Source organism: Micropterus dolomieu, linkage group LG18 (genome assembly GCF_021292245.1).
Source record: "Micropterus dolomieu isolate WLL.071019.BEF.003 ecotype Adirondacks linkage group LG18, ASM2129224v1, whole genome shotgun sequence".
NCBI lineage: Eukaryota > Metazoa > Chordata > Actinopteri > Centrarchiformes > Centrarchidae > Micropterus > Micropterus dolomieu.
In genome coordinates this window covers 25432376-25460062 of record NC_060167.1, presented here as the reverse complement: position 1 = coordinate 25460062, position 27687 = coordinate 25432376, and the positions used below count along the sequence as shown (strand labels likewise).

General features: G+C 40.0%; 1 long non-coding RNA gene across 1 annotated transcript; it reads left to right on the top strand.

Moving 5' to 3' along the window:
• The first annotated feature begins 361 nt into the window (after nt 1-361).
• LOC123956935 lies at nt 362-27516 on the top strand. Its single transcript, XR_006821676.1, has 3 exons — nt 362-483; nt 878-969; nt 26461-27516. It is a non-coding gene; the product is annotated as an uncharacterized LOC123956935 (long non-coding RNA).
• Nucleotides 27517-27687: the final 171 nt, after the last annotated feature.

The window sequence follows — 27687 nt, the reverse complement described above, 5'->3', positions numbered from 1 at the left end:
AAAGTATCTTTCATCCATAAAGTTTTAACTGAGCTCTGTCTCTACATCACAGTAACAACTTTATGTCCATTGACTGCTTGGAGGGTAGTTAGTGTTTGGAAGGGAGAGGAGAGGTGTGCTGCAGCTCAGTGTTTTTCCACCGGTGTGTTTGAGGGCGTGTCAGAGTAGTCACTCAGCGAGCATTATGACAAGTATTTTCATTGTGACCTCACAAGAAAGGGAAGGACTGCAAACAAGCTGTTTTCAGGCAGTTCAGAGCAGTGTTTTCTGTGGGAGATGGGAACTCACTTTGGGGTGGACTTTGGGGTTTTTCACTTTGCAAACCTAGTATATGCACAAAAAAGGTATATAACTCAATAAAGGAGAGGGGAAAAGCCTAAAACCATAATACCACATTTTTAAGGTGGAGTGAACATGGTTTGGCTGGAGCATTGTAAAGTGCGTAGTTCATCCCCCATCTGACTGTATACTGCAACAGCAGAGGTCAGTAATGCTGTAATAATGTAGTAATGCTATACATTTATATGAAGTAACATTAAATCTCTGCATTTCATCACTACCTACTTCTTTGGATTATTACAGATACTTTGCTTTAAAAGTACCAAGTAGGATTGTCAAACATTGAGAAAAATACATCTTTATCCTATTTGTTATCCTGTTTGTTGAGACTATCATGACTATAGTAATCGTGTCTCCTCATTGCTTTTTCCAGTGTCTTTAATTTCTTTTCCTATTTGACATTTTTAAACAAATGTATATAGCTACATTTATTGTGTGTGTTATTTCCATTAGAAGTTAGGCAGATTTGCTTACAATATAGAAATGATCCCATGTGTATATGTTGCCCAGAACCTAATATTTGCCTTTGTTTTTTCAGCCAGCCACTCTGACAGAACTGAACATCAGTGGGATACAGACTGCCAGCTGAGCCCTCACCTGTCAGCTCCTCTCCTGGTGAGAGTGAGGGGGGTGAGTGTACTTTCTTCGTTGTTTGTCTTCTGAGCACAGTGCTCCTCTGGTGACCCGTCCATCAGTCTACACTGTCTCAGTCCCACATGGCATTTTAACAACAACCCAACAAACATGTGGAAGTAATACACCTCTGACTGAGGAAGCGGTCTAGATAATCAGACTCTCTAGTCTCAGCAGGACCTGGCAGATTATTTGCAGCCTGTATTGGACATATTTTTTGTAATGTCTAACAGCAGTTGGGATATCACATCATCACCATCAATGTGATGAGAGAGTTTGTTACTAAGCCAGAGATTTCACAGGCTGCATACAAAAAAGTACGTGGCCCAGTCTACAGGGAGTCCCGGCACTAGATCTCGTGCCCGGGTGCACGTTGTGCAGGTGAAGAGACAAGAGTTAACTGCTGCATCTGTGAGTCACACACAGCTGCTGTCACAGATCCATCAGATATTTAGCCCGACCAAAATGTGAACTGTGCACCACATGTCTTGGTTTGTTGTGTACAGCACTGGAAAACGTAGTGTGGGATGTATTATGCACTGCGTAAATTTGTGTAAGTATCAATACTCCTGCTAGTGTTAGACAACAAATTCTAGTTTTGTTATAGGCAGAGATGTGATATTTTTTAATACTGTGATGATATTGTTTGGAGGACGCCTGTCCAATTCTCCACTGGTTTTCTCACCACAACTCAATTTCTCTCCTATGGCAATTATTTATTTCTAATCCTGGTTTGTTCCTGGTCTCTTGGACTCTTAACAGGCTCATAATTACTTGCGGCTGTGGTCTGTCATATGTATGTGAAACTAACGTGGCCGCTCTCCATTCTGTTACATCACGTGATGTATAACTCAAAATAAAACTCTTTACTCCAGAAGTTACTGCAGTATATATGAACATTTTTAAAACTAATTCTAGAGAGCTGTATCAAGTATCTAATAACCCATAGCTAGCATTAGCTTAAGACATATGTACCTTCTTTTTCTCCCTAGCTCTCTTTGATCAAATTAGCTTATTCCGCTTAACTAAATGGAGCAGTAGCTAAACCATCAGGATGACAAAAAAGTCTGGCTAAAAGTTATCTAGCTTAGTTTACCAGAGTAGTAGCTACTGCCATCTCAGACTGAAGATTGAAAACACATTTCTGTCTGACATCAGGCAATGAAATATCTGGAGGCACATAATATTACATAAGCCCATAGCTATTATTGTCGGTATAAGTGTGATAAACCAGCGACTTGCCCAGCATATGTCTCTGTACCCCAATTAAGTAAATGGCGCTATTACAATGCTGGTTTTGATGGTGCCCATTACATCATCTGTGTTTGGCTCATTGGGAAGGGAAAGTGGCCTTGGCCAATCAGGGCTTTGTAAAGACTCTCTGGCACCTGCCAGCCTGTTTCTTGTTTGTAGTTGTCTGCTCCTGTGCTGTGTCCTGGAAAATTGAATGGCTTCAGCATCTGCTTCTGGACACTAGTATCTGTGATTTTAACGCTTAGTTTTTTGTTTTTTTTTTGCAATCCAGGACCTGGGGTTAAGAGCAATGTTTGGATTGCAGATGGATTTATTCTCCACGGCTGCTAGTGGATAGGCAGATGATGATTGTTCTGGTGCATATGGTTAATATTATATAAGTTAAACATTTACAACATTTATTGCAAAACGGTGAAACTTACAGGTGAGGTTGTGTGAGCAAGGGGGAATAAATCCTTAGTCCAACAGAAAACAAATCCCCTAAATCCAAAGGGAATAAAAACACTCAGAGGCACGAGAAACACTGGAGAAGTCAGGCATGGAAAACAATGAACTGGCACAGCGTGAAGGGGCAAACCACTTAACATCAGTGCCTTACTGACAAAACCTACCAGAGCAAAGAACACAGACACAGCAAAACAAGACCAGAACAGTAGTAAAGGAACCCAGGAACTACATAGAAACACTGGAAATAACTGAAAAACCAATCAACCAACCCAAAACCATTGACATTTTATCCTTCATAGTTTTAGTTCATCAAAGGCATTGCTATTTTAGTCTCCTTTTATGTAATAAAGTGTGTGTGTGTGTGTGTGTGTGTGTGTGTGTGTGTGTGTGTGTGTGTGTGTGTGTGTGTGTGTGTGTGTGTATGTATGTATGTATGTATGTATGTGTATATATATATATATATATATATATATATATATATATAGATAGATAGATAGATAGATATTACTCTCTTTGAAGTGTTGAAATTCAGAAAAGCAATAGACAGACTACCTATCTCAGCCCAGACTCTCCCATCATGAGTGAAAATAGACTGAGCATAATTATGTGTTACGAGCTGTGAGTTGCTACAAGCATTATTAAAATGCTTGTCCAAATATGAAGTTCATTTGTTAACTTAGCGGGGCCACGCCTCAACCTCACCTTTAATCATCTGTCAAGCCTATCTTTACCCGTGCTACTCAGCCAGCCCCGTTTGTCTCAGATTGCTCGACCCACCCTCCCTTTCCCTCCCCTTCCATCCATCCATTCACCTTCATCCTTCCCTCCATTTATCGCTACAGGCATCCTCGTCTCCCTATCCCTTCATCGCCTCTTCTCTCATCCCCTCACCCCTTCGTCTCTTCATCCCTTCATCTCTTTCAATTCAACCCGATGCACACGTCTCTCATGTCACATCTAGGTATTGTCTGGGGGGCCAGTAAGTTGCTTTCCGAGATGGAACCCCCACTCTGAGTCTCCTCTTCCCGGTCTTCATAAATCCTCAAAGACCAGCCTATCAGACAGCATCCTACTTCCACCACCACCCTTCCCCTTTACATCCATTTATTTGACCATTTGAATTCAGAATATTCAAAACCTTTAAATGGCGTAGTCCTTGCTAGTAAAATATAAATAAATAAACTTGCAGGCTATAAACGTTACAGCAACAAGACCGTTTGGGGTACAGGTTATGTTTCACTCGAACGATAGGACAACATGATGAAGCGTTTCACTTGTCAGACCAAAATGTTTACTTATCCCAGACAAGTTACAACGTTAATTGTCAAGCTCTGCACCTTTCTCTCACAAGCTAACACATTAACCAAGCCAATGTTAACCTGGAAGCCAGGCTCATTAGCTCATTTGCAAATGCATAAATTACAAACTGAAAGTTTTTTTGTGAGGAAAACTTGGCTTCCAGCCAGGCTAAGCCACAAGCTGACATAGTGGACAGCCCGGTAACATTTGCTTAAAGTTAGTTAACATTAGAACTTACAGTTAGCTACGTTACTGTGGCATAAACAGCTGGGTCGTGCGCCTTCAAGTTTCTCTTACAGCCTGTTCTCATTCCAGGGTGTCAAATACCGATGCTTTCAGAAAGGGTGACAAAGCGTTGTTGTTTGACACAAAAGGTACCCTTCAGCGTCTGTGTGAGACGTCTCATACAGACTGGAAGCGCTAGCTGGCTAGATAGCTATGTTTGTGTTAAAGGCTTTGACAGCCCCCAAAGCCCCTTACCCAACCCTAACCATCACAGGGGTTTGTGCCTAAGTTTGTGACAGCCTTGTTTGTGTTTCTACAACCTAGCAAATTGCGTACTTTATACGGTCACTGAAGGGTACCTTTAGTCAAATAACTACGCTGTGATTCAGGGAATCTGCACATCCTACATCATCTGCACACATCAGTATATGACAGGGATGCATTGTTTATATTTTGACCGAGATGCACAACTAGGGGATAATGTCACACACTTTTTAAATGTCAGAGAGCCCACCACTAATGTTTTAGTCCCATCTTGTCAACAAAAACTACACATTTCATCATCATTTGTATTATCAAAATCTATTCTTTGCATCGATCAGCATGCTTAATTGGGGTATAACTCATCAGGACAAGTAGCCTACACTGTGATATTTTATAAGCTTCAAATCACACAGCACTTTCTTTTTTCCTCAACAGCCTCCGATGCCTAGTAGTTTTGTGATATTTCCTTTTTGGCTCTTGTGCTGAATTGTTTTTGGTAATGAAAGGGTGTTGTTAGGAATTACATTCCATGGCATGTGCCTTTATTACTGACTAATCTTAGCGTCGTAACATCATAGCTGAGTGATTCCATGCTTATAATAAAACACAATAAATGCATTATCAAAGCATCGGGATTTAAAATCTTGAGTCCCATGAGCCTGTGCTCATAAAACTCCAAGCTCTTATTGGAGCCTGAATACAGCTAATAAGGCGAAAGCAAGCCTTTGTGTGTGAAAACATTGCTATAAAACAAGACATATTCCCTCCCTGCCGGGCTGAGTTTATGCTTTTGCATTCCTTGAATAGATTTAAGATTTCTGGGTGAATTCTGTACCACTCTGTCCTCTCTTTCACACCCACAGTGAACTATGAGTCTGTGGTTTACCTTGGCATGTCCATCTATCATACAGATGAGTCCCCAGGAAAATGAGTTTGCCCACAATAAAGGATGTTGGGCATTAGTGGTTAGATGTAAATCGTTTTATATTCAGATAGATTTTGTCTCATTTCTTCACTGAACTCTCCAAAGTCTTAATCTCACAAGTTCCAGTCCAAGACATCTGCCAACAAGACAGTTTGAAGTGTGGGCATTCATATGAAAATGATGTGTTTGCCCTTTTCCAAGAATTAGATGATTTGCACACAGTTAGGCAAATTTACACAGTCTACATTGTAATTTGTGTCAGAGTTTCAAATGAACTTGAACACTGTGTCAAAGTTGAGGCATTTATAATGTCGAGCAGGCAGATTTATCCACGGAAAAACCAAACAAATAAGTAATTCAGATACTTGAAGGATAAATTCAAAGATTTCTTCGCCACCTAATCCGTACGTCACGTAGCTTTTCACTGTGAAATAACGAGAGATGAGAAAGCAAGCGTTCTTTTCTCATGCTGCTGTTCAATTCAGTCAAGGCTAAAAATAGCTGTTCTCCCTTATGACCAAATCACAAAATCATTCCCTCTCAGTGGTGTACTTTTACAGCCTTGCTGCTGCAGCAGCATATTGCCTCCTGGCTTAGTGTGAAACCCTGCTGCGACCCTCATGTCACGTCTCTCCCCCCTCTATGAAAAAAACCCATAAAGTCAAGCTTGTATTTCTCGACGATGCTGAAGTATATTAAACTGAGCAAATGACTGAAACACTGTAACATCTGCTTGTGAATTCACAAAGAACCTCTCGTACATAAAATAAGACAACAGACACGATTACTGAGAAAAAACACTAGACAGTTAAATGTTACAATTCTCTGAGAAATGGGTTGATTGGAGAGTGATTCAAGAATGCTGCCATTGTAATTTGTGGCCTGGAGAGAGAGTCTCAAGAAGGCAAGAAAAACAACTTCACCAGATTGTTGCGAATAGGTGTTGAAGTGTCCAAAGAGAAGATAATACAAGCATTATTTTAAATGAAAAAAATAAAATGGACACTTACAAGCATCTGATTCATCCAGACTATTATTCTGCTGCTTAAACTGATTTCACAGACTTTGTATTTTAATCTGAAAAGTATGCAAATCAAGATGTAGCACAAACAAAGAATCTTGCTCTGCATGACAATATATCTACTCAATCACACCTCACAAGGTCATTCTGTGCACAGCATCTGATCTGGCCAGAACATGAAGGAATGAGGCATCCACCAAAATGGCCTTTGACATTATATTGCCCTCTAAAAAATATTGCAGGATGGACTAAATTCATAGAACCATGTATGTTTTAATTCTATCACTTTTAAGAAGCTCATCCTCACTTTATTAAGCATTTTCAGTACACAATGTGAAATTCACTTTGATCATTGTAAAGGCTGCGCTCCGATCCAAAACTTGGGGGCTTGGGGGCTTGGGGCTTTGAATTGTCCCTGTTCCTTCTTTCTGACTGTATGTGAGTGTTATGTCCCCGCTCTCTAGGGGTAGGAGAGACGTAAACATAAACCAGATGGATTTGGTATGGGTGGAAAGATTATTTATTAAACAGTCTGATACACACAAAATGGTCAAACAGAAAATGGGCAAGTGGGTGCTGCGTAAAACAAAGAACCAAATATAACAAGAGATCCCTCCTACATGAGGGATTACTAAACTACTTGAAAAAAGAATAAACAAAATCCTCTCTAGCCATTGTTCAGAAGAAAAACACAGGGAGCGCAGCACCCCTAAACCTAGTGCTCTAAAACAAGTATTTTACTAACAGGTGTGAGTGATCAGTGAACAAGCTTCCCCTAGCCCAAGTCTGTAAACCAACTACTGGGATCAGCCCAGGTGAGTTACCAACTCTCAGTAACACACAGATCTAACAAACAGAAACGGTTGTTTCCACTGAGGATACGCACACACAGAGTTCAAAGTTAGGACCAGCGTCGGGGCAAAAGGTAGCTGCCTCAAACCAGCAGCAGACCAGCCTATTTGAGGGGGAAGGCACGAAGGCGGTCCTGCAGGCAGCTCGGCGATTGGAGAAGGGTTGGTGCGCCGCTCCAATCAGGATCGTCAGATGTGGGAGGCGGTATCAGCCAGAATTGCCGAAGACCAGCCAATCCCCCGCCTCACAGTGTAACACATGTAGGGAGAAACACAGCAGCAGTGACACGCAGACGTAACAGTGAGTAAAACACATTTTATAGCCCCAAAAGATACCACAAATCTTCTGGGTGAAATCCAGATTTAAATATACTGCAATAAAGCAAGTTGTCAAAAATCAAGCTGTCATTAACAGAAACTCTTTGACTTTAAACGGGACATGTGGGGAAAGTGAGCCATTGTGAAAAAAATAGGATTAGAGTTTTAGAGGCCGGTTTAGAGGCTTTGGAAATGCATTGTAAGTTCAATGTGAAACTAGCTGTACATTATTCATCAAAAGGGAACTTGATAAAACTTTTTTTGTGTGTGTGACTTTGTAAGAATAGTTTGACATTTTGGAATCCACCCACTTGCCGTTTTCAAACACAATGGCATCTGCAACAAGGCCTGCTATTAGAAGTTGAGATCTGTGAGTTTTAATACACCAATTTATTACCATTCAAAAAATTACAACTCCAATGAAAATGTACCGGTGCTGCAGTACTTACTTACTTACATCATCGTAACTTGGTTACATCTGTATCCATAACATCCATCAACACTGTCTTCTAAAGTCATTAGTCAGGTATTCATCCAAATGGAGAGCAAATCTTAACCAAATTTCTAGAAAATCGGCAAAAGAAAAAAATATAGAATAAACAGCAATTTTATTTATTTTTATTTTAATTGAACAGGGAAAACAAACTGAGACCTGAGTATCTTTTTAGGCTGTGCCCCTACACATGTTAACATGTACAGTAGACACACAAACAAGTGAATATACACTCACCGGCCACTTTATTTGGTACACAAGTTCAATTGCTTGGTAATTCAAATAGCTAATCAGCCAATCACATGGCAGCAACTGACTGCATTTAGGCATGTAGATGTGGTCAACTTGCTGAAGTTCAAACTGAGCATCAGAAAGTGCCTTGTTGATGTCAGAGGTCAGAGGAGAATGGGCAGACTGGTTCGAGATGATAGAAAGGCAACAGTAACTCAAATAACCACTCACTACAACCAAGGTATGCAGAAAACCAACTCTGAACGCACAACACGTTGAACCTTGAAGCGGATGGGCTTCAGCAGCAGAAGACCACACCGGGTGCCACTCCAGCTAAGAACAGGGAAATGAGGCTACAATTCACGCAGGCTCACCAAACTGGACAATAGAAGACTGGAAAAACTTTGCCTGGTCTGATGAGTCTCGATTTCAGCTGCGACATTCAGATGGTAGGGTCAGAATTTGGCATGAACAACATGAAAGCATGGATCCATCCTGCCTTGTATCAACGGTTCATGCTGCTGGTGGTGGTGTAATGGTGTGGGGTATATTTTCTTCGCACACTTTGGGCCCCTTGGTACCAACTGAGCATCTTTTGAACGCGACAACCTGCCTAAGTATTGTTGCTGACCATGTCCATCACTTTACGTACACAGTGTACCCATCTTCTGATGGCTACTTCCAGCAGGATAATGCGCCATGTCTCAAAGCTCAAGTCATCTCAAACTGATTTCTTGAACATGACAATGAGTTCACTGTACTCTAATGGCCTCCACAGTCACCAGATCTCAATCCAATAGTGCACCTTTAGGATGTGGTGGAACAGGAGATTCACATCACGGACGTGCAGCCGACAAATCTGCGCTGCGTGATGCTATCATGTCAATATGGACCAAAGTCTCTGAGGAATGTTTCCAACATCTTGTTTAAAGTATACCCCAAAGAGTTAAGGCAGGTAAAGGGGGCTCCAACCTGGTACTAGCTTTTGTTGACAAAATGACTTAAAACATCCCAAACCAAGATGGATAATTCAAGATAAACAGTTGCATACAACATCATAACAAGGTTGTTCCATAAATATGGAGCGAAAGAGCTGAAAGTAGTCCCACTGCACTCTGTGGAGTCTCTAAAGTAAAGTAAAATAAAGTTTATATTTATTTATAGTGGAAATTAAGGAGGATATGTAGAGAGGTGCTTTAATAAATAAAAGAGCATGTGGCTCACACTTTACAGAGAGAGAGTCCCATCCCCCATGCTGATATAAGATACAGTGATGTGTTCCATAATAGTCACCTGTGATAAGCCTGAGCACACTATGGTAAATAGCAACCAGTGGTTTTAATGTGGTAGCTGAAGCATCTATATATATAATATCCCCAAAGTCTGAGACTGATATAAAAGTTGCCTTTTATTAAACATTTTTTTCTGTTTCCTGATGACAGACATGTCATATAAAAGTAGCCTAACTTGATTTTTAACATATTCCACTGTATTTATATGCAGAGACCTGTTCAATTTCTCCACCATACAATTTGGTAATAGCACATTTATTACTAACTGGCAGTCTGGACCTAGAAAAAAACATAGGCTTAATTTTCTTACCATTTCAAACAAGTTTTAACAAAAAATGACCGTCCTTATGTAAACACATGGAGTGAACCAAATGATGTTGCGAAGGTTCGGCCATGAGGCTGTTTTTATTTATTTATTTACATTTTTACAAATGTCAGTGTAATTTTGAATGAGGTTTAATAACTTCCAGAAATATGTTCTGTTTTCACCTAATTATATACATTATAACTAGTTTGTTGAATCTGTATAAAAACTGGAAGCAAAAATGACTTGTTGTTTTACAGGGCATTATGTGAGTTGTCACCGTGAGGTTGCCAGGCAGGGAAGACCAGGGAGTCACTGCGCCTTTTTACCCTTTAATTGTTTTACAGATTAAACAAACACTTCCCCAAAATGTCAAACTATTAATTTAAAACCACATAGTAATAAAAATTATTTAGCTCATCCAGAGGAAACAGTGGCATTTGCCAATGTAGCAATTTTGCTGAAGGTCAATTTCACGAAGAAAACTGCTTAACTAAGACAACTGCATCAACACACTGTCTTGGCTCACCATGTTATGGCACACTGATGTGAGATTAATTGTAAATTGCCAACGTCTTCCATGCTCATAATTACTACATACATACATACATACATACATACTTACTACATAGCCCACACAAGTCCTTGCTGTCAGCAGATGGTTTAGAGGCTTTGTTATGGCTGTTCACTAAAACAATTGCTGTCCAACATGTGCTTCACTCTCCGGCAGTATTCATCCACCATCAAGACCCTGTCACGGCTGGTGGGTCACATGTATCAGGGAAGCCCAAAGAGTGAGACAGTCAGTGAACCGAAACAAGTGTTAAGGCAATTAATGAAAATATTATTTTTGAAAAAGAAGAAAGTGTATCCAACCTAACAAATGATTTATTCGGTTTATTTTCGATTGTATTTCTGTCAGTAGAAAATAGAGAATATTCCCCAGTATGCTATGACCTTTTTGCTTTGTTTTTATCCTCTCTGTTGCTCAGAAAATACCTGATAGAGGGCTAAAAGAACCCCATGAAACAATCACAAATCACTTTCTGCTTTCTTTACTCAGCATTTTCAGTCACTCCCAATTTACTTTTCTTCTCTTACCTGACCACTCACCTCTTCTGTTTCCTTCTATTTCTTCTCCTCCAGAATCAACTCAGACAGACTGAGAGCCGAAGCTCATTGTAATGCTGCACACAGCTGCACTGGAACAGAACACTGTCTCCCCTAACTGAACTGACCTCCATGTACATCTGCGGTATATGTGGATGTCATTTATTGTTTTTATCCTTTACTTTTGGGTTCAAACACCAACAGAGTCACAGCTTTGTGAGTTCTTGTAGACAAAAAAAGCCTGACAACAGGATGTATTATTTCAAATAAGTTGCTACAATGTTTAAATTAGTTTGACGTGGCCTAGTTTAAACATTAAAGTGAAGAATCACACAGAAAAATCATATCCTCTTAAATGATTAAATATATGTCTCTTGTCACTCACTAATGGGAACTTTGCTGACAGCATACCATCACTTATGTATGTTGGTGGTAGTTGAAAAGCCTTTTGTAATTTTTATACTATATATAGGACACTCTTACATGTCATTATATGCTCAGGCCAGTGGAAGTGGATTTTTGGCATTTTGACATTCTGCTGCCATGATGTCTCCAGCAACATGCCACAGATAAGTTGCAAAAACAGTCAGAATTAACATTAAAGGAAAGGTGGAAAGGGGAAATGCACTTATTGTCTTTCTTTGCAAGAGTTAAGGCAAATTTATACTTTTGTGTCAAATATATGGCGTAGGGACCCATAGTCTATGCGTAGCCACATACCCTACGCCGTACCGTACACAATCACCTACATCCTTAACCGACGCCGTAGCCTGATGCGCACCTACCCAAAGATGTAACTACACGTCACTGCGACGCAGACCACAAAAACTGTGATTGGTCGGCTTGGTAGTATCGCATTTCCTCCTACACATTTGAGGCTTGTCCTTCATCCATCCAGCCTTCTCTTGTTTCTGAATTTTAGGCATTTCACAAAGAGTAACTGCTGTTCAACATCGATCAGCTCCACCTTCAAGTCTGGCTTTAGTGGCCATTGCTTCTAGTAGCCTACACCAACAACAACAGTGGCTCAACTCAAAACAGCAGCGAAGAAACTCAATCCCATCAACTAGCATTTTTGCAGTGTAATTGCCACGCAGACACCAACGCAAGTATAAATGCTCGCAATGAGAAGTATAAACTGGCCTTTAGATGGGAAGATCAATACCACTCACGTGTGTACGCTACATATGAAGCTATAGTTAGCTTAGCACAAAGACTGGAAATAAGAGTAGACGGCTAGCCCGGCTCTTTACGGTGTAAAAAATACTAATTATGTGGGAATGTTTTTTTTAACCTTTGCACAGAGCTGGGCTGGCTGTTTTGCCATTTACAGTCATTAAGCTAAGCTAAACATCTTCTGGCTAAAGCCTCATATTTAGCATGCAGACACAAGAGTGGTATTGACCTTTTTAAACGTTTTGCTTAAAATACCAAACTATTAATTTAAAAGGATGGATTTGTCCTTAAATAATTAGTTTATGATGTAAGCTCTGTTAGTGGAGCTTCCCTTCACTTTTTTCAGCCTCCAGCTGCTTTGCTTCATTCCCATTATCCAGAGAGGCTTTCTACTGTGAACGTCATTTTGCTCTTAGTGTGTTTTTTTATGTTGTGTAAAACCATCAGGAAGCTCTATATCTGTTTTACTCTGCTCTGTATGCAGCCATGGGGGGTTAGTGTTTGTTTTCATTGCTGAATATTTGGATACTTGGGCAGCTGAATTCCATAAATGATGTTTGCTGCATTTCACTGTTTAACAATATATGGCAGTGAAACAAAATGTCTTCAAATTATCTGTGTCCTTCTCTCCCCAGGTAGGTCATTGTGTCGGTGATGCATACAAAAACACTTTTACAGCGGCATTGTCAGCACTGCAGGGTTTCAGACACCATGTTGGTTATAGATTGCAGATTAGGAAAACATGCAGGACAGGAAGAGGTCAAAGTGCATGTAACATCCATCCAGGTGACCTTTAGAAATGAAAAGGTTGATTGGAGAAAGACAGAAAACCCGTCTTTTGAATCCCGTGTTAATTTACTTTGACAAAAAAAGGGATTACCTCAAGCAAAGATTAGGAGAAGATAAGCATTTCACCAAATTCAAAGTTATATTTCACACCAGGTGCTTGTAAATTATAAAGTAATGGTAAGCACTACTTCACTCTTCAGACTGTGTCTATCGATAGCTCTATATTTCACCATACGTAGTTTGGAGCACATGAAAGGGAAATGGGATATTATACAGAGAAAAGAGAGAGCTGAAATCTTGTCGGTTTGGACAGCTGTGGGCTCCAGCAGTGTTAGCGCTGGATATGTGGTGGGCAGTGCTCTGACATTTGCTTGATATGTCACTGCCTCACAGAACAGTCGAACCACTCATGCAGAAACACACAGCCATGACTGACTGCCCCTCTCTGAGGAGCCGAGCTGAGACGCTCACAGACTGAAAGGCGTCTGTGTATCTGCTTCAGGTCTCTCCTGTGTTTCCCTCTGACATTTTGATCGACCCACCTCGGTGACTGACTGGACTAAATGTAGAATTGCAGAGGATACGCTGAGGGATATTTGTATCGATGTGGCCAAAATGTACACTGTTAACAAGATTGTTTTTACGGTTTTAGCCTGTCACGTTTTGACTGTGTGATCTTTAAAAAAAATGCTAATTTCTAAATATTATATAAGTTTATAATGTAACGTGCTAAGACATGATCAAGATTTTTGCTAAAGCGCAATAATAAAATTAAAATAAACAATAATAAATATTAATCTGACATCTTCATCTTTTTCCCTGAGGTACTGTCATTGCTAAACTGTCTGTTTATTGAATAAACTAGCAAATTGTAAACGTATCTGTCATGTTTAATGAAAATGTATCTTGTAAGGGGTCGTAGACAAAATAAATGTATCTTAAGCAATGAGAAAAGATCCCTTGTACCAGCTGAACAATTAAAAATACATACAAATATCATGAATCACATACCCAATTTCCAATTATATGCCAACGCTGCACAAAATAAACGCCCACATAGATGTAAAAATAAGAAGAGAGATACCAAAGAGGTAATAGGAAGACTGAATGCACGTAGCAAACCAAGCTTAATTATGTCCACTGAGGTTGTCTGAGGACCCCGTCCTGAACAAGGTCACTATAAACTTGTTGTGGGGGAGTTTATCATTTCGATATAAATCTCACCAGAGCCCTTACAGCATGATAATGTATAAGGCATCTGAGTACCAGGAAATGATGCAGCATATCTCAAAATTGCATAGATTTGAGGATGAAAGAGAAATGGTTGTTTTAATGGGGAGTGGAAGGGGTAGTGCATTACATTTACATTCACTCATTTGGTGCAGACGCTTTTATCCAAAGTTCCGTCATCGTGCAAGTTTGATTAAAGGCGTCTCATCAGTGGAAAAGCAGCAGTCTCTAAGAAAATGCAAGTTAACTTTTACCATTGTGGCTTTACAGTAGAGCTTCTTGATCTTATCAGTTGTTTGACATAGTTTTCTAAACCGCCTATAATTGCATTCATGCTCCACAAATTTATGACTTTTCTGCAAGTTTGATTAAAGGACGTCTCATCAGTGGAAAAGCAGCAGTTTCTGAGAAAATGCGAGTTAGCTTTTACCTCCATTTCAAAAGACAGATGAGCCCATCTTCTAAAAGACTGGCATTTCCCTGACAAAGTTAGATAGTTAGTATCCTCAATTTCTGTTCTATTTTATTTTATGGTGGCAAAATGAATCAAGCAGCTTTATGTACAGAATGGTTGTCTTTTTTTGGCTTGAAACTATTGAAGTTATACTCATTTGATATAGAGTCTATGGTTATACTGTATGTGTTGTCTCCAAATCATCATGCGGCTGTCAATAGTGTTTAAGAACCCAGCTTTTGGCAGGATGCTGGAGCTAGAGTGCAGTAAATCACTTCGATCACATATTGTGTGACTGAAATCCTTTATCCTTTCGTGGATCTCAGCCAGTTCATTTAATGGGTTAGTCTATTAATGTTATTGATTTTCAGGGTGGCTCTTTCATCGAGATAAATAACAACAGAGGGGCCCAACTGAGTGGGGCACCCCTAATCCTGATGTATTCATCCAAGTCTGTCCTCTCTGAACCTCATTGCCCTACTTGGGTCAAAGCACTGGGGTTGTTAGAGAGTATCCTCCATTATGAAGCTTCATCTCTAATGAGGCCCACTAAACCCAGTGCCCAGTGAACCAAGACTCCCTCGCCCCATCATATGATTTTTCTCTCTTTCTCTTGTCCCTTTTCTCTCCCTCTTGTACTGTCGATACAAAGTACTAGCCAGACTAAAGGTAGGTAGTATTACAGTCATGTATCTACCAACAGTAACTTTAGAATATTTTGCCATGGGAGAATTACCTTTTTTATAGTTTTGATTCACACAAAAAAGCTTGTTATTAAGTTGCATAACTTGCCCAGATGTTGCTTGCGACTGAAATTGATAACCATCTAAAATTAAACAATGTGGAAGAAGCCAAATTCAATATTGTTGGGAAAGTTGACACATGACTTTGCTTGATAAATTACATCCATTATCCAAATAGGAATAATGACTTGAAGGGATACCAAACCTAGACAAGCAGACATTTAGAGAAAGGGGCAGACCAAGACTAGCTTCTGTGTGTGACTCAGATATGTTTCATGTCACCAGCCCATTCTTCGCTGACTTAAAAATGTCTAGTGAAGCAGAAAGGCCAGAATAAAAACATCTTGTAAAACAGCATGTGATGCAGTGTATGACTACATGATGATTTTAAGTGTCTCTCTTTCACTGAAATAATTGTCTTGCTCACTCACGGTAAAACCAAACCTAAAACTCACATTCCAGCAATCACCAGCTCTGGTTTGGTCAAAATTAACCCTTAATTCATATTGTTAGGTTGTGAAAATATTTTAGATCTACATACTGTCGCTGCCTATCTCATGCCCAAGCTCCCTCTCGCTCTCCTCCTGCTTGATGCCTCTCCTGTCCCCACCTGAACTCGCTGTGTCTTTGTCAAAATAAGGATTATTATTTGTCGTCCCTGGAGTCAGAGTCCCAGTCAGAGCAGCTGTAAATCACCTTCATCTGAGGGAAACTTCCCGAAACCAAATAAAGAGCAGGATGGAGCCGCTTTCGTCACATTAAACTGTGCATGTTCTAGTCTTACACATGAATTCATAACTTCGTACAATGTTATGTAACCTGGAACCTCACAAAATAATGAAACTGTATACTCCTTGGCTTTGGGAGCGAGTTTACTAAAGACAACCTAATGTAATAGAGCAGATAAGCACACTGTTTAATCCATTCCTGTCACTTTTGCTCATGTTTTTGGTTGTGAAAATGCAAATTAAAAAAACCCTGCAGCCTCAAAAGCTTTAATGGTGCGTTCCATTTACCTCGAAAGTCGGAGGTCAGAGCTGGGAACGACGTCACACCCGAGTTTCAGTTAATAAGACGGAACAGGTCACTCGGCCAGCTGTTGTTTACAACTAGCCAGGTTAGCTATTGTTACACCGGTTGATTAAAAAAAACACACTGTGTGTTATTTACACATTCTAAATACTGTAGCAACATGTCCACAGACAGCAGTTGGACAGCACATTGTTTACAAAAATTTCTCTGAGACAGAAGTACACAGTGCTAATAAACAGTATAAACTACAGCTTTCACTAACTAACTAAAATAATCAGAGCAGCCATCTTGGATCACAAAGTCGGGGTAGTGCGGTTCTCCCGACTTCCCAAGTCGGAAATCCGACTTAAGAAGGCTTTCCCTTTGAAATTTCCGACTTTGGACTCGGAAATTCCAACTTCCCATATAAAATGGAACGCACCATAACACTCGCCATGCCTGGTTGCAATGATTGGACAAGCCTCTATTCGGGTAGGGTTTAGCGTTACCCAAAGGTTCTCCAGTTTATTTGCTTTGTGAAATATACTGTGTCATATATGAAAATAGAACCTAATAGAATTTACTTTTCAGATATAACCAGCAAACCCCTGGAGTGCATGATCTATTTGTCAAACTGCAGGTGGGGACACACATGTTGTTGATCTAATGCTAATCTGATACATCTAATGCGTATTTTTGTCACTGCCTGTTGATTTTCTATCTCTAACAGCATCATTAAACTCTGATGCTGGGTGATGTATTTTGCCACTTACAGGTGAGAACGGCCAGTAGGTCGAAAAATACACAAATTTCCCAGATTGCCTGGATAGGGGGATCATAAATATCACTGCGTTTGTAATGCTGGAGACTTATGGCCTTAGACACTGCGTGTACACGTAAGTTGACATCAACATTAAAAGGCCGCTGTGAAATATGATGGATAAAAGGATGAGGCCTAGATGTGAAATCGGCCTTAGTTTTATTAGCTGTGCACTGAGAAAGTTTCATTATTGGTTGTCTTAAAGTATTACTTTCTGTGCATCAGTGGATCTGATCTGTTGGTTCATGATCTAAAAAAAATAGACGCTTGACTGTGCAGATGAGCAATGCATGCGATCAAGCATGATTTTTGCAGAATGAGTGCAGGTGGCATAGACGTTTGATCATGCATTCCTCTCTTGAAACCCTGATGTGGTGAACTTGACTTGTTCTAGATATTTTTCTTGAATTCAGAGTAACTCTGCTGTGGGATGAACAAATGTGAGTAAGACAGAAGACAGAATCATCAGTCCTGTGTTTGTTTTTTTCTCTTAGTCTCTCCTGCACAACAGTGGTTCTCCAAATAAGAGACTTGTTTTCATACATATTCTCCAATTTACATTCTTGTTTCACTATAATGTGTTTCACCCTGTGAGCCTCTGAACAACTGAATTTCTGGTACATCTTATATCCAAGGGTTTCCCTCCTGTTCTTTCCTAAAGCTGGCAGTAAGAGGAAGAAACAAAAGTGAAGTGGGTACTGTGCTGTCAATGGTATTTGTGACTGACGTCTTTAATCTTATTATGAACAAATTCATTTCTTGCAATGCTTATTATGGATTTTCAGAGAGATTATTTATAGTAATTAGTCCACATGGCAGATCATATTAGTGTAAAGCGGCAGCCCTTTATAGCATGAGAGCCTCAGTAACGTATGAGGCCAAACTGGATAGGGAAGGGCTACTTAATAATTAGTCCTTGAGTTTTAATCTGTTGGCTTCAAGAACTAATTTTATACACTTGCATACCTTTAAAAGTCTCTGATCCTTAGATCATGCATGTTCACTGTGCCAGTTCAAGGGAGACAAGTAATAAAATCAGTCATGTGAACAGTCTATTTTTGTCACCTTAATCTTAATTTCTAGTTACTGTGAAGGATTTACTGGTATGTACAGTCTCAACAGCTGGTACATATTTGCCTTCAATATACGTCAACAATACTTTGACGTGTGACCTTTGTTTAACCTGCACCTTATTAAAACAGAATGAAGATCTTTTCTACAGAAGGATTTTGCAGTAATCTTAAACAAATACAAATGAACCGGTTTTCTTGTGATAGAATATTTGTCATAAGGCATTGTATTGTTGAGGTATTCGCAATAAAAATTTAAGAAAAGGCACAGGTCAGACAGGTCACAGCAGGTGACGTAGTTGAAGCGATCAATATTTTGAGCAATATTTTTTATAATAATAGTGATGAAGCCACATGAAAAACCCACTGTACACTACCTGCTCAGCACCAAACAGCAGACAGACACAGTTGCTGGTGAACATAGTGGCGCATTTAGCAGCTAAAGAGCCAGACATTTCTGACATTTTCACTTAGGGGTTTAGACATTAATGTCTGTGTGATGTGTTATTTTGAGGGGACACCAAATTTACAGTGTACAAGCACACTCACTACTTTATATTGTAGCAAAGTGTCATTTCTTCAGTGTTGTCACATGAAAATATATAATCAAATATTTACTACAATATGAGGGGTGGACTCACTGTTGCGAGATACTGTAAATCCAATATCATGGATATTTTACACCATTTTTATACTTTTAAACAGAGATGCATCAATACAACTTTTTCTCTTGTGATATCAGGACTCCCATTCCCAAATATAAAATCTATATACTTCACTGTAGGAAACTCATTGGGATCATTTTCGTGTAAAGTAGCATTAGCCCCGGGATTGCTCGGACACATAGTTTTCAATGTTAGTTTTAGGGTAACACTGAAAGGGCAATCTAAATCCATATACCCAACATACATTTTCCTCTATATTGAAATGATTACATAAAGTTTAAATTATGATCATCTGTTTAATTATCTCTCACAGTATGTAAAAAAAAAAAAATACTGAGTTACTGAGTCCATTGACAACACATTACTGACTACACTTTAGTAGTTACTGAGGAAAGCATTATTGATTGATTGATTGATTCATTTTCTGGCCAGTCCTGAAATAATTTAAGCTCCTGCCAGCATACAATATATGCTTTCATTTCCCCAGTCGTCCCAGAGACGCTGTTGTAGCTTGAGATAAAACCAGGATCATACAGATACAGCCATAATCCTGCCATCTCCTCTCTGTGAGGAAAAGATCGATCTGTCAGAAAGCAGACAGACAGAAGCTGCAGGATATGTGAGGTGTGAGAAACTAATGAATTATCATTCATTTTTTTCAGCTGGCATGTGTATGTGTGTGAGTGTCTGTGGTAGGACCAGAGACAGCTGGAAAATGAAAACATCCCCAGATATATCATGTTTGCCTTTAGCACTTTTGGATCGATTGGCTGTCTAGAGTTTAAAGTTATTTATTTGTACCCCAAAATAGAGAACTCTAATCAAATCAATCAAAATCATAACCAGCATAAAAAACATATCTAGTTCATCTGGCTCCTCCTACTGATCTTAATGCGAGTCAAAACAACAAATCACAGCCAGGAGCAGTCTCTTACGCAGCGTCAACCACTGCTCGTGCACACGCTGCGCAGCCCTTCCTCGCACATGCTCTCACTCAGTCAAGCTCAATATCTTCTGCACATGGCTTCAGAAGTTTTGCAAACACAATGGGTGAGAAACAACCACCAGTAATTAAAGAGCTGCCCATCCCTCCTTTGCTAGTAACAGTGTATAGTACAAAACACGTGTGTGAACATGTCCCAGCTCCAAACCGAGTTTGGGCTCATTATGTTTGTTTCTATGGCAAGTGGCAAAGAGGCATGACAAACAATGGAGAATAACTTTTGAGGGAAGGCAGTGGCGTACTAGCCTCTCATCCCACTGTTAGATGTTGTCACAGCGGCCACTGAAGCCTCGGGCGCTTTGCCCTGGGCTACGAAGCGCTGGTGGAGCGTCTTTGATAAGACAGGTCAAAGCGAGAGGGGTCTTGGCAAGACTCTAGCTGTGGAGAGCGAGCCTTATGTGGGATGGGGTTTCGCAGGGCAACTGGCTCCTTCTGCTGCCGTCCGAACATGTGAGTTTGGTGGGAGGGGCTTAGCAGAGTGATACGAGCAGCAGAGAGACGCAGAAAGTTTTGAATTGCATGTGCAATTGTTACCAACTGTTGCTTTAAGCAAGCATGAGAAGAATCTCCAAACTGTGTCTTGTCTTTTCTGCAAATAACAAATAATCAATATTACAAGATATCATTCTCTTGCGATACATTATAGATACATTGCCACCAGGATGGTTATAATACTGAAACAGGTCTTTTCATCATGTGAACTGTAAGCGCTTTTTCGTTTCTTTGCTGAGAGTTAGACGAGAAGATTGATAACATCAAGTTCACACGAGAAGATGTCCACAACAACAGCTTGGCCTTCTCGGACTGCGCTGTACACGTTGAAGAGGACAGGAGCCTGCAAATTGGTGTTTACAGAAAACCCACACACACAGACCAATACCTACTCTTCGATTCCCACCACCCACTGGAGCACAAGCTAGGGGTCATGAGAACACTGCACCACAGAGCGGAAAACATACCAACAAGCGCCCAAACCAGAGAGAAGGAACAGAACCACCTGAAGGGGGCACTTACAGCCTGTGGATACCCTAAATGGACCTTTGTGAAGACAGCCACAAGATCCAGGAGGAACAAAACTACAGGGGATGAAGAAAAGAAGGTCAAACGCAACAACATTGTGATTCCATACGTGTCTGGAGTATCAGAGAAACTCAGGAGGATTTTCAGCAAACACAACATCCCTGTGTTTTTTAAACCTAAGAACACGCTAAGGCTGGTACACCCAAAAGACCGCACCCCCAAGCACAAGGAAAGCAATCTAGTGTATGCAGTCCAATGCAGTGAGAAATGCACAGACCTGTATATTGCGGAGACTAAACAACCACTACACAGAAGGGCCAACTCCTCAGGTCAAGACTCTACAGTTTACTTACATATGAAGGACAGAGGACACTTGTTTGAGAACCACCAGGTGCACATTTTAGACAAAGAAGATGGATGGTTTGAAAGAGCTGTCAAGGAAGCCATCTACACCAGGGTTGAGACACACAGGATTCCCCACTTACAATGCTGTCCTTTCATCACTTCCCTGGACACTCAACTAACGTAACCTATTGGCCTCAGGTGAAGATACCAACGATGGTCGTTCAGTCTTGGCCTCAGGTAGTCCTAACGATTGTAACGACTGTCGTTACAACAGCCAGGAACACTAACGAACCAGCAGTATCGACGATCCTGGCAAACGACCCCACTGAGGTTAAATAGCTGAGTTTCCCTACCGGTCAGTCAGAACTGAAGAAGTCCTTTGGATGAGGGACGAAACGTCTTCTAGTATCTTCAACCAAGTCCAGTTGCCCTTGACTTTAACCTTCTTAGGATTAGTACTAAGTATTAACCAACTACCAATGTAGAATATTTTTCTTGGATTTGATGAAACCAAAATTAGAAATGTTGGTTGATTAACTACTGTCTTGTGCTAATACACTCATTTATACTAGTTACACTCCCAGGCTGTGGATCTGCCGTGGACAGAAGTGGATTGAACCAGAGTCAGGATGCCATTGTGCCAAAATGTGCTGCTTCTAGACAGAATCCTCCTAAGAGCAACACCTTCCCCTTGTTCTATTTATTTACATCTATTTTATTAAAATTACTGTTGTAATATAAATATTGTGTGTTCCCTCACACAATATTGTAAAGGCGGATTAAGTATTTTAGTTGTCATAATAAATTATGATGTTTTTACATACAGAGTGTTGTCCAGAAAATAACAGCATAGGGCTAACAGAAACTCTGCCTCTCCGTCTCCGGATAGGTGTGGAGTGGCTGCCTGCAGTGCCACAGCTTACAGGCTCCCCTGTCTAGTCTGAAGAGATGAAAGCTGCTCCCCTGGAGTGAAAGAAAAGTCAGCAGTTGTCTAGAAAACATGTGTATCTGACACATAAAGCTGACTAGCAAAAACAGGGACAGACCACCACATTCAGGTACAAGCAAAACAACAAGTGCACATACAACATACACTGCACTACACATTATGTGTATGTGTTGCATAATGTCAACGCCTCAGATTTCTCTTTCACATTACGCTGTTTTATACCCTTTAGCTGATATTCATCTCCAATGCCCTCTGATTCTAGCCTGACCACAAATCATATTTTTGAGATTTAATATTTATGTCAGCCTCATTGGCTATGCACTGCCATCTCTTCGCTGAGTGCTTAAACTGGAGACCCTCAACATTTGAATGCGATCCCTGGAGAATACTCATCTCACCATTCGCTCTATCAGTCAGCAGCTGTCAGGCATTGAAACCTCATGAAAGCTCATAAAATATTGATGCTCTCTGCTATTTTCTTTTGCATATGAAAGGAATGGTAATTAATGTCCCCTTAATGGAAAGTTAGGAAACCACTGTCTGTTCCTAGAATTATTTTGGATAAAAGTGTCTGACAAACATAGGCTACAGTGGCCTTTTTAAGAATGTAATTGCAAAGGTGTATCAACAGACATGAGCTATGGTGTAAAAAATCAGCTCAATAGCTGCACGGTAATTAAATTATTTTATGCCTGTTGGTATTGTTGTTGCTGTGCTGTACTCCATTCAATGCTTGGTATTCTTCCGAGTTATCTTGAAAGATCATTAAAGGTCAAAGCAAGAAAGGTTGCTTTTAAATTTATAAACGTTTTCATGCAATCTTTTTCATACGGGACAACAATCTTCCACTCAAATTTCATTTTTTGGGGGGGAGGGTTGGAGGCAGATACCTTCAGATATATCAGTAATGTATAGCTCAAAACATACGCAAATAAAGCCAAACCCCTCTGCTTGGCCAGATACCACTGGTGGCACAGTAAGCAAAAACATATATTTTTCATACATATGAAAATGTTTCACATACTTTATGCATCAGTTACGTGACTGAGTTTAGAATTACTCTCTAACGACCCTCCAGGTGAAGCTCATTGTGAAATATAATTTAATTCTTTGTCACACAGAGACACATGGATGAGTAGATTTTATTAATGAAATGCTGAAGTGGGCAAGCTTTTATGGTAACAGTTAACAGTTTTTTTGCTTTGAGTATAATGTACATTTCTGTGTTAGCAGCAAAAAGAAACGTATTCATTCAGTGGTGGAAGCTAACACTGCCATCCTCTCATGAATCCCTTTACATGGGCCATCATCTGATTTTGATGGCTGATTTGCACTGCAGGGTTCTGATTTGCCTGTGATTGGGTAATGTAATCATGCACTAAAAAAGTAGATAGCTTATTGCCTTGGATTGTCTTGTACAACCAGACTGATTCGCCTAAAAGGGAAGTTTACCCCCATGACTTCTGTTTGGCAGCTACTGAAATTTGATATGAGCAAATGAAATGTAGTATATCAACTGCATCTCTCTCAGTCTCCTGGCTTCTTTGCACTGGACCTCCTGGCCCTTCCTGCTGCGTGCATCCACCATTTCCTGCATGCCTGCGCCCAGAGGAGACGTGGCACCTTATTGCAAATCAAAGTTTGATCTGCTAATTCGCCTTGATTTTGTAATCAGTCTCAACATTCAGGGCTGCTGGCTGACATGTCTTTAATGTCAACATAGAAGCAGATTAAATTGTTATGGCTGTGATGAATTTCACAGCAATAAGTGAATATTCCATCGCATGTCAAGAGGCATATATCATGAAGGTGTCACAGGGGCGCCGCTAGGAATTTTGGGCCCCATGACAAAAAAATCAGATTGGGCCCCCTTTGCGCAGCTGTTGTCACCACATCTCTAGGACCCAACTGTCCCATCAAAAGCTTTACATAACTCTAATTAAAGGCTTGCAACTGTCTTGCTTCTTGAAGTTCAATACTAGTACTAGCACAATATTTACTGCTAGTGATTTGTACATGCAAGTCTGCATACAGTATGCAGTTCACTATTATATATAAAGCCACCATAAAAAATGTCCTTAAGGCAATCTTTTACTCTCTCAATGCATTTTTATTGTAAAATTAAGAGATAAAATTCTCTTAACATTAACACCTATCTATAGATGTCATTTAAGAGCCATAATTCTATCTAAATGAATGTATCAAACTGGATTATTTTAATATTGTCTGTAACTAGGCTGAGGTAAACTACTCACTGTAGGTTGTTTAGTTTTTTTATTTATTTCATAATGATCATTGTGTGAGAAAATAATTTGTGCTTGAATTTCTGTCATTAATAAATATTTGATTTTCTTTTTTGTAATGGTAAAAAGAGCAAGAGAGGCAGAGAAATCCCCACAGACTCCCTGTAATGATGCTAACTGGAAAGTCATTAACACCATGCTGCTCACCTTCTTCACCGGGACAGGGAGGGGTACAGTTATGGGGAGACTGGGGTGCTGCTGACTCATCTGTTGTTAAGTCTGCTAAAAGGGGCAGGGACACTGAGTTAATATGAATATCTTGCTAAACGTTTCCCTGCACTGATTAAATGTTGATGAAATGTAGGCTAACAATAGTCTGTAGCTAGCTAATGTTAGCTTATAGTGTAGATTTCAAATATCAGCAGTTTTACAAAAATTGACGGCAAATTGAAAATGTGATCAAACGTTTTCGGAGTTGAGAAGCTGCAGTTAACGTTAACGGAGGCTACACAGCAACACAATGGAGATTTAACCCTATCTGCTAGCACGTCGGCCAATGTGCGCCACTGTAGGGTTAATCGGTCGACATGCATACAATCAATAACTTTTGGCACACACACTGTGATGGTTGTACTAAGAGTAATATACTTCGGGGGGCTGTCAGGAATAGTTAGCTAGCTAGCTCTGATTAGCTCCCCCAGGCCCAGTCACACAGACCACTGCAGCCAAGACAGCAGACGTGTCCAGCAACAGCTGATAATGTTCATACCTCTGTTATGCTATCATTAAATTCTCAGTAATGTTGTAAAGTTTTAACTTAAATCAAGATACATCTGGCTCGTGATGTAACTTTACAGAATATTCTTGGTTCGTGAAACTTAAAATATACAACAACATTGGTATGAATTGAAACATTGCTTTATTATTATCATTAGGCTATTATAAATAAATATTTGCAGGAATTATAGTATTAATATACTATATTAATAATATATAATTATGGTATAGTAAATATTAATGCATAATGGTCACTGATTACTACATTGACAGTTGACATCTCTTTAGTAACAGTTCTTTTTTTTATTTAACAGCTATGCGTGGGCCGAGCGGCCGAGATAAACGTCATCACGTTTTGCGCACTGTGGCTTCTGCGACAAACCATATATGGAAGTTCAACTTCCGTCATGTTTGTCTGCAGGCTGCAGCTGGACCCTTCTTGATAAGTGCGCTAAGGCAGGACCAAACCATTTCATGCAGATACAGGGGGGTGGTCAAATTAATTTTATTATTATATTTGAAATACATATATACTCAATGATAATGGTTTATATAATGTATAATATAATATAATTTTATATTAGTTTTTACAAAAAAATTGGAATTGTCATAACTTTTCCCCCCTATAAGACACCCCTGAAAACATATTGTAGCACTTTTGTGAAATGACTAACTGGTGCGTAAAGTTTTCAGTGACTGTCTCTCTTACTGATGTCCTCTCTTCAAGGATCTTAAGCTTGTAGGCTTCCAAGTGTAAATACATCATCCACCACAACATTGCATACAACCAAATATATTTAAATAGCAGTTCAGTCAGTAAATTCATAATGTGTAGACAACAGTGAACATACAAGCTACACTCATCAGGCATAACATTATGACCACCTGCCTAAAATTGTGTAGGTCCTCTTTTTACTGTCAAAACAGCCCTGACCCGTCGAGTCATGGACTCCACAAGACCTCTGAAGGTGTGCTGTGGTATCTGGCACCAAGACGTTAGCAGCAGATCCTTTATGCCCTATAAGTTTTGAGTGGGAGCCTCCATGGATCGGACTTTTTGTCCAGCACATCCCACAGATTAGATTGAGATCTTGGAGGCCAAGTCAACACCTTGAACTAGTCCTCAAAACATTCCTGAACTGTTTTTGCTTTGTGGCAGGACACGTTATCCTGCTGAAAGAGGCCACTGCCATCAGAGAATACTGTTTCCATGACAGGGTGTCCATGATCTGCAACAATGTTTGGGTAGGTGGTGCGTGTCAAATATCTCCAAGAATGGCAGGACCCAAGGTTTCCTGCAGAACACTGCCCAAAGCATCACACTGCCTCACCCAGCTTGCCTTCTTCCTGGTGCCATGTGTCCCCCAGGTAAGCGAAGCACAAGCACCCGACTATCTAAGTAATATAAAAGAAAATGCCATTCATCAGACCAGGCCACCTTCTTCCATTGCTCTGTGGTCCAGTTCTGATGCTCACATGCCCATTGTAAGGTCTTTCAGCAGTGGACAGGGGTCCAAATGGGCACCCTGACTGGTCTACGTCTAAGCAGGCCCGTATGCAACAAACTGTGATCCCCTGTGTGTTCTGACACCTTTCTATCAGAACCTGAATTAACTTTTTCAGCAGTTTGACCTACAGTATCTCGTTTGTTGGATTGGACCACATGAGCCAGCCTTTGCTCCCCACGTGTTCCTTTAATAAACAAATCTTTTTTTGCTTTTCATTTTAGTATAAATGTAGTTGGGGAGTAATTGATTGCATTTAGCCAATCACTTAAGTAAAAAATTAAAATCTAGAAAGTTTGCCCTGGCAGATAGCAATATATTGTCAAGAACACTTGCACAAAACACTGAAATGGAAAGTACCCCACCAGGTGTTGAATATATGTTACTACACAATAAAACAAAGAGTGAATGCTTTATTATGAACCAATCTTTTTTTCTATTTTTTTTTTACACATTGCTTGTCAAAATACTTCCACAGCAGTAGTATTTAAAGTTAAAATTACATTGCTGCAGTTGAGAAAATATTTATGGTCCCCAACAGGCCTCTTCATATTAGACACAACACAGGTGTTAACATTAACCATGGCTCTGTATTCAACTGTCCTCCCCTGTGACATGTCAATATCTCATCATTGTATAGGTGCCCATGTCTCCAAAATATTTATCAGGTGATAAATAGTAAACATTTTGTGTATATTCCTGTTGAACCATTTTGCTTAATTAACCTCTCTTGGAATAATTTGACTTGTCAAACAGGTGTTATTATTAATAACATTGTCTGCATTCTGTTTAGGAGTTCAGCAACCTGATGCATGCCGGTTCACCAAGACAATTGAATACTGATGCTTTGTTAATGTTTTTAGCAGCACGTGTGCTTTTCC